We start from the raw sequence: 17,833 nt of genomic DNA, 5'->3' as shown, positions 1-17,833 counted from the left end.
TCCCACCTTGCATTTTTTTGTTAAATACTTTCCACTTGTAAAAATGACACAGTGTAAAAAGAAAAGCTTTTTCTTCATTTAAATATCCAATCAATACAATTAGATTTTAATGAACAGGAGATTTCTGGTTTGGTTTGGTTTGATATTTTTTTCCTGAAGGAAGAATCAGTACGTTGCAACGTTGCTGTTCTCTAACTGGTTTTGCCCATAAACATTAATTTATTCCTCCTCTCCTGCTATTTGCAAACCTGCCAGAGATTAAACAGATATACAGGAGATGGCAGAAGCTGCACACAAAATTTGGTGTGCTTGGCGTCCTTTAAAACACTTGGTGGAGCAGATGAGAGTTTAAAGGGAGTACCCTAATTAGTATTGGTCAGGGTCAGATGCAGAAGAAGTTTGAAAACTGGAAACGGAGGAAATCATTAGGAAACTTGGGTTAAAGAAATGGAATTCTAACACTCAGCCAGGCAAATTCCCGCAGAAGCCAAAGTCTGCATTGTAGCACAAAGTATCAGCACAAAGTTTTAATGTTAACGTGTAAAAACCCCATACGATGTCATCGCTCTTTCCAAATTTGTAACAACCTTTCTTAGAACAGTGATGTTTTCAGCAGAACAGCAATGGAAAAAAAAAATCTTGCTTCTTTTGAAGAAAGTGAGCTGGCATTGCAGCTGCACCTTTGAGATCAGTTTAGCTTGATATTTTGTTCCCTTGCTGCGTATTCCTGAAACTGAGAGTCTTGTTTCCATTTGAAAACTTCACAAAATATCTCTGGGAATTTGCCAATATTAAGCACTATTGCCATTGTAGGGGTGTTATTTTAAAAACACTGACAAAGTTCCTGATAGCAGAGTAGAGAGTTTAGGATAAAGAAATCCATGCGGGTTTTTGACAGATAATGAACCAGAATCCATATATAAATAAAAAATAAACCCATCTAAGGATATGCAGGAGATAGCAAGAAGCTTGTACAAGGAGGGAAGTGGGAATGTCCTGCAAAGTCCATGGTGATATTCTAAGCAGAGAAGGGATGGCAGTTAACAATAATAAGGTAACATTCAAACCAAACGTATTATGCAAAAAGGGTCCAGTGAAATAAATTCCTAGCAGATCCATGGTCATAGACAAAAAATGAGCTATTAACTTTTAAAGTAGTTTAAATATCTGCACTTTATTGCAAGTTAAAACACAAGTGTTTGTGTAAAAAGTCTATATTCTACCAACGCTCTTAGCAGTCCTCCAAAGCTCTTGGCAGTGAAGTTCAACACTGCATGTGAAAAACAGATTTCTTGAACACCTCAGCCAGCACAGTTTTATTCAGAAACAACATTTGATTCCTTTCGTTCATTATAATAGAATATAAGGAACTTTTTCCCCCCCATTATTTCTCTATTATGCATGTTCCTGTTTCATAAGGAAACCAAATAGTCTGTGGATGGCCTTGGTGTGTGCTTCACTTCTTTGTCATCAGTCAGTGAAGCAGTAACTAGCAAATATATTGTATCTGAAAAGTCCTAGATTCTTTTAAGTAATATTCCACTAATAACTTCTGCAAACTAGCCAGCTAACTATGTTAGTATTTTACAGAACAGTGGGTCATCACTGAAATCACCCTTTGAAGCTCCTGTTGAATTATGTTGGCTCAAATTGGTGTCAAAGGCCATAATATTGTATATAACTTACTTTCTCCCTTCAAGTTTGCTCTTTCCCTGCATATCTGAAAGAAAAACACCTTCACTTCTGATCTGAAACCTATGCTACTTTCCAACTTTCTCTATTATCTTCTCTTTTGTGCTGTTAATTGCTGCTATGGAAGTAAAAAAAAAAAGAAGAAACTGATCTCTTGATAGATGTAACTGAGAAGTTCAGTGGATGGTTAATAGAAAGAAATTACATGGTCTGACACAAGATATCTATATATAGATATATATATAAGTCTGTGTTAAAAGACTTGGTGTGTGTTTGATTTCTTGAACTGAAAGCTGTTTAAGAGCTAATTCTAGATTCTTACAAAATACTTACGAGACTGGGATGTCTTGATGTCAAGTATTTTGACAGAATACTTTGTGAAGCCTTTTAATAAGGCTTTATTATTCCTTTATTTATTATTTATATAGGCTAAAAGTTACTTTTTTAATAAGGAACACAAAACTCCTACTATTGTTTCAAATATACAACAGATTTAAAGACAATGAAAGAAGTTTATCCAGAAAAATAAAATGCCTCAAATGTATTTGGGACATGCACATGGGAGCATAAAACCCATATAAAATAAGAGTATGCTTAAGGGGCAGTTTCATGCTTATTCATGTAGTATTTTCTTCTCTGTCCATCCTCTCAGATATGGTAGAACAATAGGCAGCACAAAGTTTGTTGAGTTTCAGAATGTTTATTTTTGTCCCTAAAAACATTAATACCATCTCAATTTCTGTTGAAGTTGGTGGCTTTCTGTGACTCATTGTGATTGTGTCAAAGCAGAAATAACATGGATTAATCCTTTTATCTAGTCTGACAGTCAACAGCTCTTTGCTCTACCAGCCACCACAGTCCTTGGCATTGGTCATAAATCTTTTTTTCTTGAACATATATCTGTTTTTCAGGCACTGTTTTCAGCAGGTATCTGCAAGGGTTCAGTTGTACCTGAAACTTTTTTTTAATCTGCTTTTCCTTCAAATATTCATTCTTCTTCAGCTCCATCCCTACATTTCAGAACACATGGAAATTGAACATATGTCAGGTGATAGCTCTTGTGTGACTAATTTATATCTACTCAATGTTAACACGAAGCTTTAAATTTTTGGGTAGCTGCCTCGGTTTTCATCACAGCCTTTACTTCATGCATTACTTGTCCCAACTACCTTTCCTGTTATTGCTCTTTTTTCTGGCTTCTCCAGTTGCTCTGCTCATTAGCTCAACTGCAAATAATGCTGCCTATGAAATATCATTCCTTATTTGATTAAACACTGTGTAATCAAGCCCACAGACTTTGGAAAAAATTGATTGTATGACAATTGACTCGATGATTTGGTCAAAATTTAATAGGAAATGAATAATTTTCATAAAGTGAGTCATATAAATCAGGAAACTAGTTTATGATAAATAGATAGTGAGAAAACAGTATCTGCAAAAAATAAGGAATTTGTTACCACATGGGGTATTTCAACAATGACTCAGGTCTAGAGGAGAGGAGGGCTCTGAATGCCCTCTTGGGTATGGGTGGGTCTAAATCTGTTGCCACGGAAATGTGGTTATACAGAATAAAATACCTCATTTTCTGTTAGAAATGTCTCCGATAAAAAACATCAGAAATAAAAAAAGATGTGTTGATTAACCTTTATCATGTTTCTTCTGATAATGCTTTCCTGACACCTCCAACTTTGAAATGTTGTATGATGCTTTATATTCTCTCCTGAAATGTACTCTGAACTTTTACTACAAACCCCTTTGTTACTATGGAAGCTGAAGGCTGTAGAAGTCCATTCTTCTTCATCTTTCCCTTCTTTTTCTCTTACAATTTCAGACATCTTGACCTTAGAGAGGATTGGTTTTACAGTTACCAATAGATTAACACCAACTAGGTTTTACTATGTTTTAGGAGTTAGTGAAATATAAAGTACCAGAAAAAAGAGACATTGCTGGTTCAGATCTGTTAACTTCTAATGGATGGCAAATTCTACCTAAATCCTAAATTCTACCTGAATCCTAAAGAATGAGAATAATCCATGTATTAGTACACACATAAGTCATCAAAAAAATCTTTTGCCTCTGCCAGCTGCTAACATCCTAAACTCTTCTGTCTGAAATGTAGCACCCCAGAATAGACTAGGAGAGAGACTATGGGCATATTCTGTTGACTATGGGCAGCTAATAAACCCTCTTTCTGACTGCTGAGGCACATGGGAGCTCTCTCAAGTACTTTCAGGTAAAAGCTAGGCTGTTAGGGATTGAAGTTACTCTGGTTTCCAAAACCTCTTCCACAGAGAACTGTAAAAATAAATTTTATCTCCCATATTACTTGAGCCCTTTCAGAAGATCTTTGGAAGTTTGGGTATGATTTATCAGGTTTTAGCAGGACGTCTAGTAGTAAGTGCACTGGAATCATAATCACCAAACTCATGACTCTCTAGCATGGGATAACTTCTAGAGAAAGAGCAAATGCCTCATGCCATATGGCAGTGTATTGAGTTTGTGCAGCCAGGTTTGGATGGTGAGTGGGCTACAGGGGTGGCTTCTGTGAGATGCTGCCAGAAGCTTCCTCCATGGCCAGCAGAACCAATCCCAGCTGGCTCCAAGATGGACATGCTGCTGGCCAAGGCTGGGCCAATCAGAAATGATGGTTATGCCTCTGTGATAACATAGTTAAGAAGAGAAATAAAGTGATTGTGGAGTTGTAATTGCAGCCAGAGAAGAGCGGAGTGAGAATATGTGAGAGGAACAGCTCTGCAGACACCAAGGCTGCTGGAAAAGGAGACGGAGGAGATGCTGCAGGTGCTGGAGCAGAGATTCCCCTGCAGCCCATGGTGCAGACCATGGTGAGGCAGCTGTGACCCTGAAACCCATGGGCATGCAGAGACCCAGCCCATGGAAGAACCCCATGCCAGAGCAGGTAGATGCCTGAAAGGAGGCTGTGATCCAGCCTGTGCTGGAGCAGGTTTCCTGGTAGGACTTGTGACCCGTGCTGGAGCAGTCTGTGCCTGGAGGACTTCACCCTGTGGAGGAGTGATCCATGTTGGAGCAGTTTGTGGAGAACTGTCTCTCGTGGGATGGATTCACATTGGAGAAGTTCATGGAGAGTTATTTCCCATGGGAGGGACCCCACTTTGGAGTAGGGGAAGGACTCCTCTCCCTGAGCAGTGGCAGAAACAACCTGTGATGAACTGACCATAACCCCCATTCACATCTCCCTGCACTGCTGGGGGAGGCAGTAGAGATGGGAAGGAGGGAGGAGTGGGGGTAAGGTATTTTTAAGGTCTTATTTTACTTCTCTTTATTCTGCTCTGATTTTGTTAGTAATAAATTCAATTAATACCTCTAATTTGAGTCTGTTTTGATCATGACAGTATTTGATGAGTGATCTTTCCTGGTACTTATGAACTCATGAACCCTTCATTATATTTTCACTCTCCTGTCCAGCTGCAGAGGGGAGTGATAGATAGTTTTACAAGCCAGAGGAGCACAGCCCTCTCTGGTGCTAGGTACTAGCTGTGAAATAAGGATAGCCAAAAATTCAGCACGAGTTTTCCCTTGCACTTTGGAGTTGGGGCAGGGAAACAAAAAAAAACTGACCCAAGATTTTTCCTTTTCTGAGGACAGAAGGGCATATCTATTGTTAAAAGCTTCGATATGATGTACAAGCAGACTCTAAAAGTACCAAAACAGCATGCAGGTTTAAAATCCTGACCTGCAGGCACCAAGTTTGCTTGTATTCACTAGGGTTTGAACATTCTAGTTTTTGTTTGATTTAAATCACTTCAGGAAGTACTTTAAAGACAGAAATAATAATTAGGCATAAAATTTATTAAAAATTAGTGGGAATCATTCTCCTTCTTTCTATCTGAATATTTTGAATCTTCCCTTTTTTTGGTGTATCCATAGTAGTATGTTAAAACTTTACGCTGAAGAACAGCATAAGAACACTAGAAATGGTAGCAAAAATAGAATTGAAGTACCTCTTCAAATCTGAACTAAGCTCAAACTTCAGTTACATGACACATGCAATATTTGTTTAATAAATTTAATGTACTAATGTACAAATGAAATCCTTCCACTGTATTATTATTAATAAATACAGAATGAATTATGTCAAAAAGAATCTCTGATAACTAACTTTTAATTACTTTATGTGACCATTTTCTGATAGAAGAGGTTCTGAGCTAATTTGCATGTGTGCTTAAATATTCAAGGCAAATCAACAGCTAACTAGATGCATCTGGATTTTAGTACATAGTTTAAAGGCCTTCAGGAAATATCCTTTGCCTCTGGAGAAAAAAAACTGACTTGTATTGTTTGATTAACTGACATAAACACAAAGGAATTTTAGGTGCAGAAAGGATAATGCAAGTCACTTGACACTGAAAAGATAAAATTATCAGCATAAAGCTGTATCCCTCCTATTCACTGAACTCTCTTCGTGGTTTGACCTGCTTTCCTCTGCTCTTTTTAAAAACTGTGCTTTCCAGCCAGATGTAATATTTGAAACCAGCATCAGTAAGACACTACAGGCTTAAGTTTTCAAATGCAAAGGTGTTTTTCTTAGTATTGAGCTTATGACAGCTTGTCCAAGTATATTAATGACCATGGGTAACAAAACAAACAACGCTTCCCATAAAGAACCTAATTAATACACAAAACCTAACAAATTACAAGAAACCAAAGTGTCAAGTTAAATAGTTTTAACATTAAATTCTTCTCTTTTTTCCTTGATTATAGGCTATGTGAGGCACCTAAGCTCCTTCCATGATCAAGAGAGAGGAAAGAGGATCTGAGAGGTGCACATAGTACATGACATTAATCATCTTCTGGAGTGTCTTTGAGGCAATGTCACTTAGGTTGGAAGTTTAACTGTTAGATGGCTGCAATGAGTTCAAATTAATCCCACACTACTAAATAGGCTGTGTACAGAAATTCCCGTGGAGTTTCAGTGACAAGACTTAGTCTACTCCAATACAGACTAAGCTCCACATGGCTATTATAATTAGTGTAAGGGATGCTCGAAGTCAGGTCTGACGTCTCAAAAAGACTTAAGCACATAGGAGCCTCACCTGAATGCCAAATAGGTTTGGGTAGAGTAAGTCTTTACCTGTGCAAAGTGCATCCAACAGGGAAGCACTACTGAAGGTACTCACTAGCAGTGCCCAGGGACTCAAACACATCATTCAAGAGGAATGTAGGAGTCTTCAACTGCTGTCACAGTGGAGTGGCATTTCTCTAAAATAGTGAAGGATGGCTGGCACTTAAATCCTGCCCTAACCTGGGCCTTAGATCCCTGGGGCAACAGCTGGCCACTGGGCTTTCCACCTGAACCAAAGCTGGACTTGCCGCTGCACATGAATGAAAATTGATGCTACTGATTGGAGCTTCATTGGCTTCTCTTCGTGTATCATGTTGCTTCAAGCTTGTTTTTGTCTTTAGGTCTACGGATATTTTAATAATAAATAATTCTAATAAGAACTAAATAAGTTCTGATACTGATGAGACTGAATTCAGTTTTTTACTGCCTTATGTTCTCCCTTGTATTGGCAGATAAAACAGAATTTAACATGAAGTGTTGACCTTACTCTAAATATCTGAATGTGCAAGAATAAGGAAATAATGCTTTTGAATATGAATATTATAATTTCTTGGCAGGTCAGTAACCATAAGGTCTGTAATTAACAATTCCTCTCCTTCAGTAGCATGGGACTCTGCTGACTTCTTTCATCAAAAGGTTTTTGTGCTTGTTATTTGGCACTTGCTGTTTTGTGTCACCACAGAATTAAAAGTACTCAGAGCATTACTTCTTCCACATGTATTGGTAGAAATGAACATTAAACATATTGCAAAGTATTTTTTTAGCTGTCCAAAGTAGTTAAAATGATGCAATTTGAGCTAGTTCCAGCAGTTATTTCTCAGGTTGGTAGGTTTTTTTTCAAAGAGACAATCTACTGAAATTGGTGGACATATGAGGAAGAGGTCCTTCAGCTTTGGGATGCACAATCTCCATGTAGGACACTCTTAATGTCTCTTAATATCCTTAATAAATTCAATAAAAATCCAACAATATTCATCCACTTCAAGTATATGTAATTGAAAATGCAACTTTCTTTCCCCCTTTATACAAATTTTGGAACTAAGAAAGATGAATGAGGGGGTCAAAGGAACTCTTCATAAATTCAAATGACTCTCTTTAACAATATTGAAAGGTTATGATTGGGTTAGCCCTTTAAATTGTTATTATCCACTTCTACCATCATACCCACGAGGGCAACAGGAATCTTAGTTAAAATATCATCTCAGTTACATGCATAAATGTAATCTTTTCTCATTTCATTCATCTCTCCTTGAAATGGCTGGTTGATACCTGCTGGCCATACACGTAACTCTGATGCTGCTCCTTGAATTTCCACTACCTCTGCTGTAATTCTGCTTTATTCAGTTGTAGCCATTCTGATGAGAAGAGAACTCTCATCTTAACTGAGCATGGTGCTGAAGAGACAGCCCTGCCATGCACATGGTGCAACAGCTCTAGATTCTTCACTTCGTCCCATTCCCAATGGTGAGTATTGCTGACCACTTAAAAATTGACAGCCACTAAATATTTTTTGACCTCTGATCAAGGAAGGAGAAATCATGTAATGGAATGACATGATTGACTAAGTGACCTTATTCTGATATCAAAAATGGAATATGAAGGATGCTGTTACTTTTCCTGTTCAAAAAGAAATTGTATGAAAAGCAGAGCCCATAGGCCCAAAGTCTGGCTCTCAGCAGTCTGATTATCAATGGCCTGATTGTCATGTGCGTAGTTTTGATCCAAGCTATAAAGATAAAGAGGATAGTACCAGTCTGGGTGGTTGTCAAGCTGCATAGAAATATTTCATTCTTTACACTAAGATACATGCCAAAGTTGCTACATGATTGTTATTTACTCATTGTGAACAGGATCTTCTTCTGCTGATCATCAATTCGTGGGTGCAAGCTCCAAGAAAAGCTTGCGTTTTCCTTTATTTTGCTGTGAATTTTAAATAGGAACACTACATTTATGCAGAAATTACTGTTTATATGATTTTTCTTCATATATATAGGAACATATATGTTCTCAAAAATACCCATCATCTTGGTTGCACCTTGGATTTATGAAATACTTGAAGATATTATGGCTGAAGGTGGTGTAACTGACTGATATTCAGCCAGTGTAAAGGCAATGTTGACATAAATGAGGCAAAAAGTCACATGTTCTGTACAGACTCTAATAAGAATCATGTCTTTGCATGGTCTTAAAGAGGAGAAGAGAAAGTGTGGAAGCAGCCCAGGCTTTTGACTTCCTCTCCTAGGGGGATGATTAGGGCACTTGCAGGACCAAGTGCAGCCTAAGACAGAAAAAACCCCACAACCTTGTTTTCTGGAGGGACGGAATAACCCACTTGCCAGATTGCTGTGAAAATGTGGGTTTTCTCAATTCATACCCATCCTTCTTGTACCTGCCTTAAGAACAGGGGTGTGGGTTTTATTTCCACTCAAGCAGTACTGATGAATCCCTCTATCCTCTCCTTCTCTTTTCTGTAGTCACAAGACTCTTGCACACAGCTTCAAGGACAAGCAACAGGGCAGCCTCTCTTTCAGGCTGCTATAACATTATACTGAGGTCCTGGCTATACTCTTCTCTGCTTTTCATTTTATATCCTTAATGATTTTGAAGTCTTGGGGATTCCTTGTCCAGCTCCTTCCAACTTGGTAAAATGCAAGCAGACCTGCTCCACCAAAAGCTTAATGGGAATCCCTGTGATCACATAGATCTATACAAAAAAATGGGGTCCGACGTGGTCTTTAGGGAAAGTGGAGTAGCACAGCTTGCCACAGCTGAACTTGCTTCTCTTATCCAAACAGCCCAGATCTGTCCAGGTTGTATAATGGAAATAATCCCTGGCTCATTCAGTTCCTCAGATTTTCCTGGGCATTGTCTGATTGTTGCTACAGCCTAAAGACTAGCCCTGCCTTGCCTGGAGGACTGCTGGGAACAAACTGATATGGATGATAGGAACAGTGCTGAGCTGGTGTCCCAGTCACCTGTTATTTTTAGCAGTTTTCACATGCCTTTGACTCTCCTGCATGTCCTTTGCTCTCTTTTGCCTCCAGGCTGGCCATACTATTAGGTGCTTCAATGCCTTTGTGAAAGGATATGTGCAGAGGAGATGTATCTGTGATTTTATTATTTTAAAACTCTAATTTTTTTTTTATTCTTCCTATTTATCTTGTAAGCCATTTAGTTTAGTCCTGTTGTTTCTCACAAACTAAGATTCATTAGTTGCCCCCAAGATATTGTGACAAATAGTGAACTGTCATTCCCTACTCACTTCCTCCAAATCTCTGCTGTTTGTGATTTTCTGGATCTTTATCACAGTCTTTTTGTTGCCTTCTGCCAACGAGTTTTAATCTTTTTAGTAACTCTTCAAGGTCTCTCACATCTTCAGATATTATTGTTACCCTTTTGATTTATATTGTTAATATAGATGGTCAGGATTGTACTGATTCTTTAAAATGTGTGGGAACCTTCACAAACTGACAGAAAATAATTGAATTTCTGTTTTGCTCTCAGTTCTTAATAGCCCTGAAAATCAGCTTAACTGTTTTTGATATTTATCAAGGACTTGACCATCCTCCACTTAACCTCTAGAATATAATCACTTTTTAATTATTTCTATTCTGTATTTTTGTACATGGGAGCTGTGAAGCGATGTTCTATTTTGATCTCTTTTTTTTTCTTTTCTTTTTAGTTCAATTGGGATCTTTAGTTATCACTTGCTTGGATGCTTCTTGCAGCTGATAGTATTTGGTGTTTCAGGAAAGGTTGTTTATTGTAGTACTTTGAGAAATAGTCACAGCATGTCCTGAAGGACCCTACTTAGCAAAGCACAAAATTCAGATTTCACTGCTTAGATCCACAATTCTGGGAAATAATACTTGAGCATTATTTGAAATGGTTTAATTATTTGACTTTGCTATCTTTTCAAATCCTCAAGTGGACCAATGAAATGATTTTCAAATTGAACTGCCTATATTTTCTTGTAGCGTCAGTCCATCACATATTAAAGACTGAAACCTAACATGCACTAATTTTCCTCTTTTTTTAGTAACTCTTATCTCCTCCTTTCATATTTTAATGTATTAAATTGTAACTTTTTTCTTTCCCTATGTATGCAAATGTCACACTTCCTGTCAAGAGCTGAAAATATTTCACAGTGGATAGTAAAGAAAGGAAAGCCTGCAGTAAATCTTTTGGGTGGCTTGCTTTGCCTCTCACATGTTTGCAAAGAACTCTACAATATCCAATGGAGAGAAATTACCCCTTGAATTGTATTTATTAGATATATTTTGGTAACAATTACTCTTGAATCTACCTGTGTATTTTCTTCATTTTTATAAACGCTGTTGATGTGTATATGGTATGCATCACAATTGATAATTATGAATTTTAATGGCTGTGGTTCAGTTCCTTAACTTTCAGCATTTCTGCAAGAGCAGAATGCTGTATTCACAATCTCTTGCAGGTACAGCACACCAGGATAGCTTGATTTGCCACTGTAATGGTTCAGATGAGAGCAGGATGGAAGGAACTAAATTGTGAAGATAGATGTCACAGGTAAGCCCAAACATGTTGATGCTCAAACCTGATCTGCCTATATTAAAACTTTGCTTTTAATTTCCAAGACTTACATCCTGTAGGGAGAGAAAGATAAGGAGGTTGATTGTTTTGAATATAGTCTAGGTGATATCAAAGTTGTAAGAAACAAAATTTCTGTCTATATCATGACAGAGATGGAGATTTACTTATTCCAAGTGTAAGTTGTCAACTTATGCCCTAAACCAGGCAGGTGGGGAGCTTTTGAAGCATCTACCTTAGGTCTTCTCTGCTTACACAACAGATCCTCTTAAGAGATGAGATGGCTTTCCTAATGCCCATCACTTCAAAACTCAGATCGAGTAACCGCTCATTTGAATCGTGAATTAATAGAGGTCACTTTGCCTTTCCCAGTACAAGAAGATCCTGCTGCAAAAAGGGATAATGAGTAAAGCACTGTTGTCCTGAGCATGCTTTTAAAGAAAGAAGAGGAACACAGAGAAAATGAGGACCTGTGAGCGGCAGTAGCTCTAAGAGGGATGGCTAAGTGGAGTCCTTTCTGCCAGACTACCTCTTCAAATCAGAGTGTTACCATTTAATGTTCCTAAGTGTTCCTCAGCATTAGCTGTCTGCTGGAAATTTGCCCCAGCTTACTTGGAAGGATTTGTGACTCTGAGATTGAGGTAACTTGGGATTCATTCATTGGGTTTTTGCAAGACTGGGCCCTTATTTTTCTTTTTCTTTTTGGCTAAATGCTATCTTCACTGGTAACAGCTTCCACTGGATGAAGTTCACAGGAAGAAGTTGTTTTCTCAGTATCTAAGTGATACTGAGACCAGCATGCTAATCTCCTTTAATAAAATTTTATTTTCATAGACAATGAAACTATGTAGATAAAATTATCTTGCTTGCTTCTGTTCAGAATCTTTGTACACAATAGCTGCAATCCGATTGGAATTCCTAATCTGCAGGATTCACTTTTCTAAAAACTTTTAAGATAAGCCCTAATAGACAGATTTTACACACACATGCACACATACACACACACATACACACACACACACACACATATATATATATAAGCACTAGATGCATAAGTACTAATTTCCACTCTGCCTCATCCCAAGTTCCCTAAAAAGGGACTTATTTATGTGATTGCTGTAGCAGGATCAAAAGCCATCCATATGTGAGGCGGCTGGTGTGGGGTCTGTAGCTCAGACCCAGGAAGCTGTGACTGGTCCGGAGAGATGGTCCCATGAGGAACCGTCTTCCCAGGGCCCGGTGTCTTCCCTCAGCCGTAGCTGGAGTGCCTGTGCAGAGAGGCTGTCAGCTCTTTAGAGATTCTCAGCTCGTGATTTCAGCTCTTGCTCTGCGAGGCAATCTCCAGGCCAGACCAGGAGGAGAGAGACGAGAGACCCATAGAGCAGTTCCGCATGGGGCAGCTTTATTAGTCCGCACCCCACGAAGGGGAGGCCAGGGACGAGCTCTCTCTGCCCTCGCAGGGGCAGAGGGCTAGATCTTATAGGGATACAGGGGGTGGGTGTCAGAGGGTAAAAGCCAATGGGTTACAAAGGATCTGCGTAGGGTCTCCCAGAGGATTCTGGGTCTGTCTTCTTCTCACCATAACTGAAAGTGGTTGCCTTTCCAGGGGAGTTCTGCTGGGAGGTTATGCAATCTCCTTATCTCAGCAGATGTCCCTCCAGAGCAGAGGCTGGGCATACCCCACACATATGTGCTTCCAGTCCAGTGCAGCAGCAGCTTTCAGAAGCCAGTATGTGGCTTTGGGGTACATGGAAGTGTGGCTCTGGTAGCGCTGTCTAAAACATCCTCCTGTCTTCCCTGGTCCAGACCAGCTCCTCTGGTGCCACTCATCCCAGTGGACTTGGAGCAGCAGTGTCCTGCTGCTGCTTTGGTCTCAAAGTGGATTACCCTGACCTTGCCAAGAGGTCCCAGAGGCCCAGGAAGATGGTTTGAGTTTGTTCCTAATGGGAACTGCTAGGAGAACAGGAAGGGGGAGCACTGCTCTTATGCCCTAGAAGAGCACAAAAGGAGGAAGCTGATGAGTTAAAGAGGTAAGAAAGCATTTCCTGCCTTTGTCTCTCCCCCAGACATAGCCATAGTCTTCCACAGAGATCTCTCTCTGAAACTATACAGACTCCTCTCTTCTACCCAGACATTTGGAGATGCCTGGACCTTTCCGACACCTGTCTCTTGCTCAGCATCCCACACAGGTCCTCTGCCATCCTGCTTTTACAAGAGCAATCTGCTGTGTCAGTTCTCCCTCTCTTCACTCAACACTGCTCAAATCATCTCTCTCCCAGCCCTCTCTTTGACCACCCACATACAAGTGTGGTCCTTTCAGTGCCCCTCCTTCCTCTAGTTCTGCTACCATCTCTAAACAAATTAGTAACAATTGGAGATTTAGCCATTTTCAAACTAGGAAGTGACTTTGTAGGATATACATGCAACATCTAACTGTAACCATCCTTCATATTATTTACAAACAAATTTTAAACAGTATTTTTGTTTTGTTTCGTAAATACTAGCCTAGACATCATTTTTGTACTCCATTCAGACAAGGCCTCATGCAAATGTAAAGTGACTAAAAAGAGGAGAAAAGTGTGATATAAATTGAGTGATACATGCAAAGAAATACTCTTACAGATGAAAAACTTAGTGTTACATTATTTTTCTGTTGAACCAGCAATTAAACATAAAGTCAGTTTAAACTAATTATAATTGAATTTCATATGTGATGCAGTTGTCAATGAAAAAATAGCATGCATCAGAGGGATGCAACTATTTTTTTTCTTCCATCTCTCCTTCCCTGTCTTTGGGGCATTTTAAAAACAGACATATTTTTCCTACAAGACTCAGAACCTATTGATTTTTCAAGTTACCTATGGAATTCTGCCTTGTGAGGTGCCAGATGAACAGGGGAAATCACAAAATGTGATAGGAGTCCCTATGGAGCGCACTATAATTAACTGTGTGTCCATGAAGGATCTCCAGGAGTGGAGAAAGGCACTTGTTAAATAAGGCAACAGTTTCTATGGAAATGGAAAATGACCACTCTCTGAAACTTACTTTAAAAAGCCCCCCAAAACCAGTTAGGCTGATTGTGTGAATTAAGTTAAATTTGGTACATCTTTCCAGACTGAAAACTTGATGACTTTCTACACTAATAATCACTGGCAGTGCTGTTAGTCAAATTCTTTTAATCTGTTTGGGCAGCTTTATTAGCTTAGCTTGGAAAAGAGAAAGTGGATCACTCTAGTCCGTTCGTGCACATGACCACGATCACCTAATCACATTTAGACATCTTGTTGTCTTTTTGCATCTAGGGCTGTTTAGTTATAATTTGAGTTATTTTTTGTTTTGGATGTCTATTGATGAATAAAAATCTTTTTAACAGCAGGCTTCTTTGCAAACTGCAATTTTACTGCAATACACAACATATTCTGTAACAGTTGTGAAAACATTCAGGAGTCAACTGGCCAAAAAGTCTTCTTTCAAATGTCAGTGTCCTACCTGAAAGTTATGAGTCCTTTGCAAAATTTAGGTCACTGAGCACTCAAAATCAAGCTCCAAGTACAAAACAGTCTGAAATCATGGATGGATCTGATTTTTTGCAATAGTAGCAGAAAAGCATGTTTGAAATTCTGCAAGACATATGCTAGGATGAATGGAAATCAATGAGTTCTTAAGCAAAAAACCCAGAGAAAGTATAAATATTAAATCTTTTATTTTCAATTTAAACTGTATCTTTTCTACTGAAAGATTCTACTGAAAGAATTAAATAAAAAATCTTTCTAAAATAAATTTAATTATTTTGGCCTTTGGGAGTAAGTAGCTAAGCATAAAGCCTTGAACTTTGATCTCACTTTGATGTGTTCTTTCAGCTTAGAATAAATTTCTAGCTTCAATGAAATAGGATATAATTCCTGCTCCCTTCAATGGGCTGGGACATTGTCTGTGAGAGAGAAGAACTAAATCCTCTAGTTCTGCCAGACTGGTAAAGCACCATGTTTTTTCCATCATGAAAGAAAATAATAAGTCAGAAATACCCTACTCTCTTCTTCAGAAATAGATTAATCTAGCATCCAGCACCCTTGAGAGCAGCAGCCTTGTTGCAGAAATGACACAAAAATACCAGGCAGCTTGGATTCACCATGACTTTCAGAACATGGTTCTCTGGAATGACTTCACATAGTTCTGGCTATGTTAAAATATTGGAGACAGTGGATATAAATGAAAAGATGAAAAACAAACCAAACAAAAAAAACCTCATTCAAATTTCATTTGTCACTGCAGCCTTATTAGATGATCTCCTGGTATTTGAGCAGCTCATGTTCAGAATCCTACTGCGTAACACGTGTACAGCACAACTCATGCTTCTGCAGCATTTATTTTAATTAGAACTTGTGAAATGAAGCCCCACCTAAACTAGAAAACTGGATGAATGTTCATCTCTTGTTCACATATATTTTGCTGCAAAAAATTGACTCTGAACAAATGAACTCTGATTTGCAACAAACCTCTTACATATTGTAAAGAGGAAGAGAAAGAGAAATCAAGGAGTTGTCATTAGCGAATCTCCAGCGATACTGATCAGTGATCGTGAAAACAGTATATTTTACAACAATTACTGTATTTTGCTTCTGTCACAAGGTTTTGGTAATCATGCAAGTGAAAATAAATGTTTATTGAGTAGTTATTGAGAGGATGAGTCTTTTGAGTCATAACCTTCAATTGGAGAGGATCTGGCATGGGAACAAGCTCTTTTGTATCAATATAAATCTTTAGATATTGATCAAGGGACTGTGGAAATAAAAAATAATGATCTATAGTATTTGAAAGACTGAATTATGTCACAAGAGAATGTCAGGCCTGAAAATCATGTATTAATTGTGAGTAAAATGACAAAATAAATGGATCTGAACCTGTATTAATAGATTGTATAATTAATTTGTTGATTAATTTGTTGATTTGATTGTATAATTAATACAAATCACCTAATATTAAGCATCTCTGTATTGAAAGCATATTCTCTCAAAGAACTAAGAAGAACACAGTTATTAATGCAATAGTGCTGGTTTATTTCACTTGAGCTTACGTTAAAACACCTTAATTTCATTGCTTGGTGTCTTGGGGTGACTTTATGATGTGTATCCTATATCGCTGCCCTATGCCCAGGAATTAATTTTTGTGCCTTTCTGTGTCTTTAAACTGAGCCTGAGAGGGGGAAGGAAAAACTGAGCAAAACTTTTTCAAAGCAGTTTGCAGCTTGTCCAAGGTCACACAGAGATAGAGACTTTTTTCCCAGCTGTGGCAGGAGAGTGAGAGGGAAGGGAAGCACCCGGCTTGCTCTTCCTTTCCAGTCGGCTTTTGGCAGTTTTTTTTCCTCAGCTCTTTTTCCTTCAGAGAGTTGAACTTCTGTTTTCCTGGGACTTCATTTTTTTTTTCCGTTTCTCTCTGCTGGACTGTTTCAACATCAGAATACATTGGGAGGACTTTCCACCGAGGCTTTGGCCCTGGAGGTGGGCCCACCACCCCGTCCCAGCTCCAAAGAGGGGGAGAGAGAGATCTACGGAAGGACTCTGAAATTTTTCCAGGTTTCTCTCAGCAGGACAAGGGGTTTTATTATTTAGCATCATTATCTTTTTCCTGTGTGTTTGTTAAATAAATAGTTTTTCTCTCTTTCCTTCGAGGAAAATTTATTTTTTCCCGAAGCTGGTGGGGGAGGGATGATTGTGCCTTCTCTCAGAGGATGTATTTCTAAATTTGGCCAAACTGAACAGGATAAAACAATTTGAAGCTGGCAGGGTATATGTTGATTAGATACTTTGCTTGCTTATGTTGTAGTTTTAAGGGAAAACTTAATTATGTTTTGGCAGGTTATTCCAAAAAACCTTTCTTGGCTAAAGATTAGTGAATACTTTTACCAGCATCCTCAGTGTGAACTTGTCAGCTCACTGTCTCTGTATAAGCAGGCTCATGGCCAGGATCTTTTATTCAGTATAGCATTATCAGATGCAGAGTCTTGGCATTTTTTGACTACTAAAGTGTGATAGTGTATGACTTAATTTTATTAAGTAATAATGAGAACATGTCACTTGGGAGCCAGGGTGAGCAGGTGTGTAGGGGAAATATGAGGCTGAATTGCCCCACCTGCAAGAGCAAACTGCAAGGATATCAAAGACAGGGCTTTGACCTGGCCACAAGGGCTTCAGTGGCACCCCCTGTCTTGGTTCTAAACCTCCTTATAAGCTCCTCTCTCCCTCTCTTCCCCCAGTGCTGGCAGAGTTTTGTGGAGAAAAAAAATTAAATAACCACTTTTAATTTTAGGAGAGCAGGCTGTAGGTGTTGGGAACTGAACTGCTACAGACCACACCATCTGGAACCAGCTGTCTTCTTCATTGACTTGTACTAGTGATCAGTTAAACTTAGTGGCTGAAGGAAGCAGATCACTGTCAGACTCTTTGGCTATACATCTGCTGCTCAATATAATAG

This window comes from Corvus cornix, chromosome 3 (assembly GCF_000738735.6).
Source record: "Corvus cornix cornix isolate S_Up_H32 chromosome 3, ASM73873v5, whole genome shotgun sequence".
In the NCBI taxonomy this organism is placed as follows: domain Eukaryota; kingdom Metazoa; phylum Chordata; class Aves; order Passeriformes; family Corvidae; genus Corvus; species Corvus cornix.
This window is presented reverse-complemented; position numbering follows the sequence as displayed.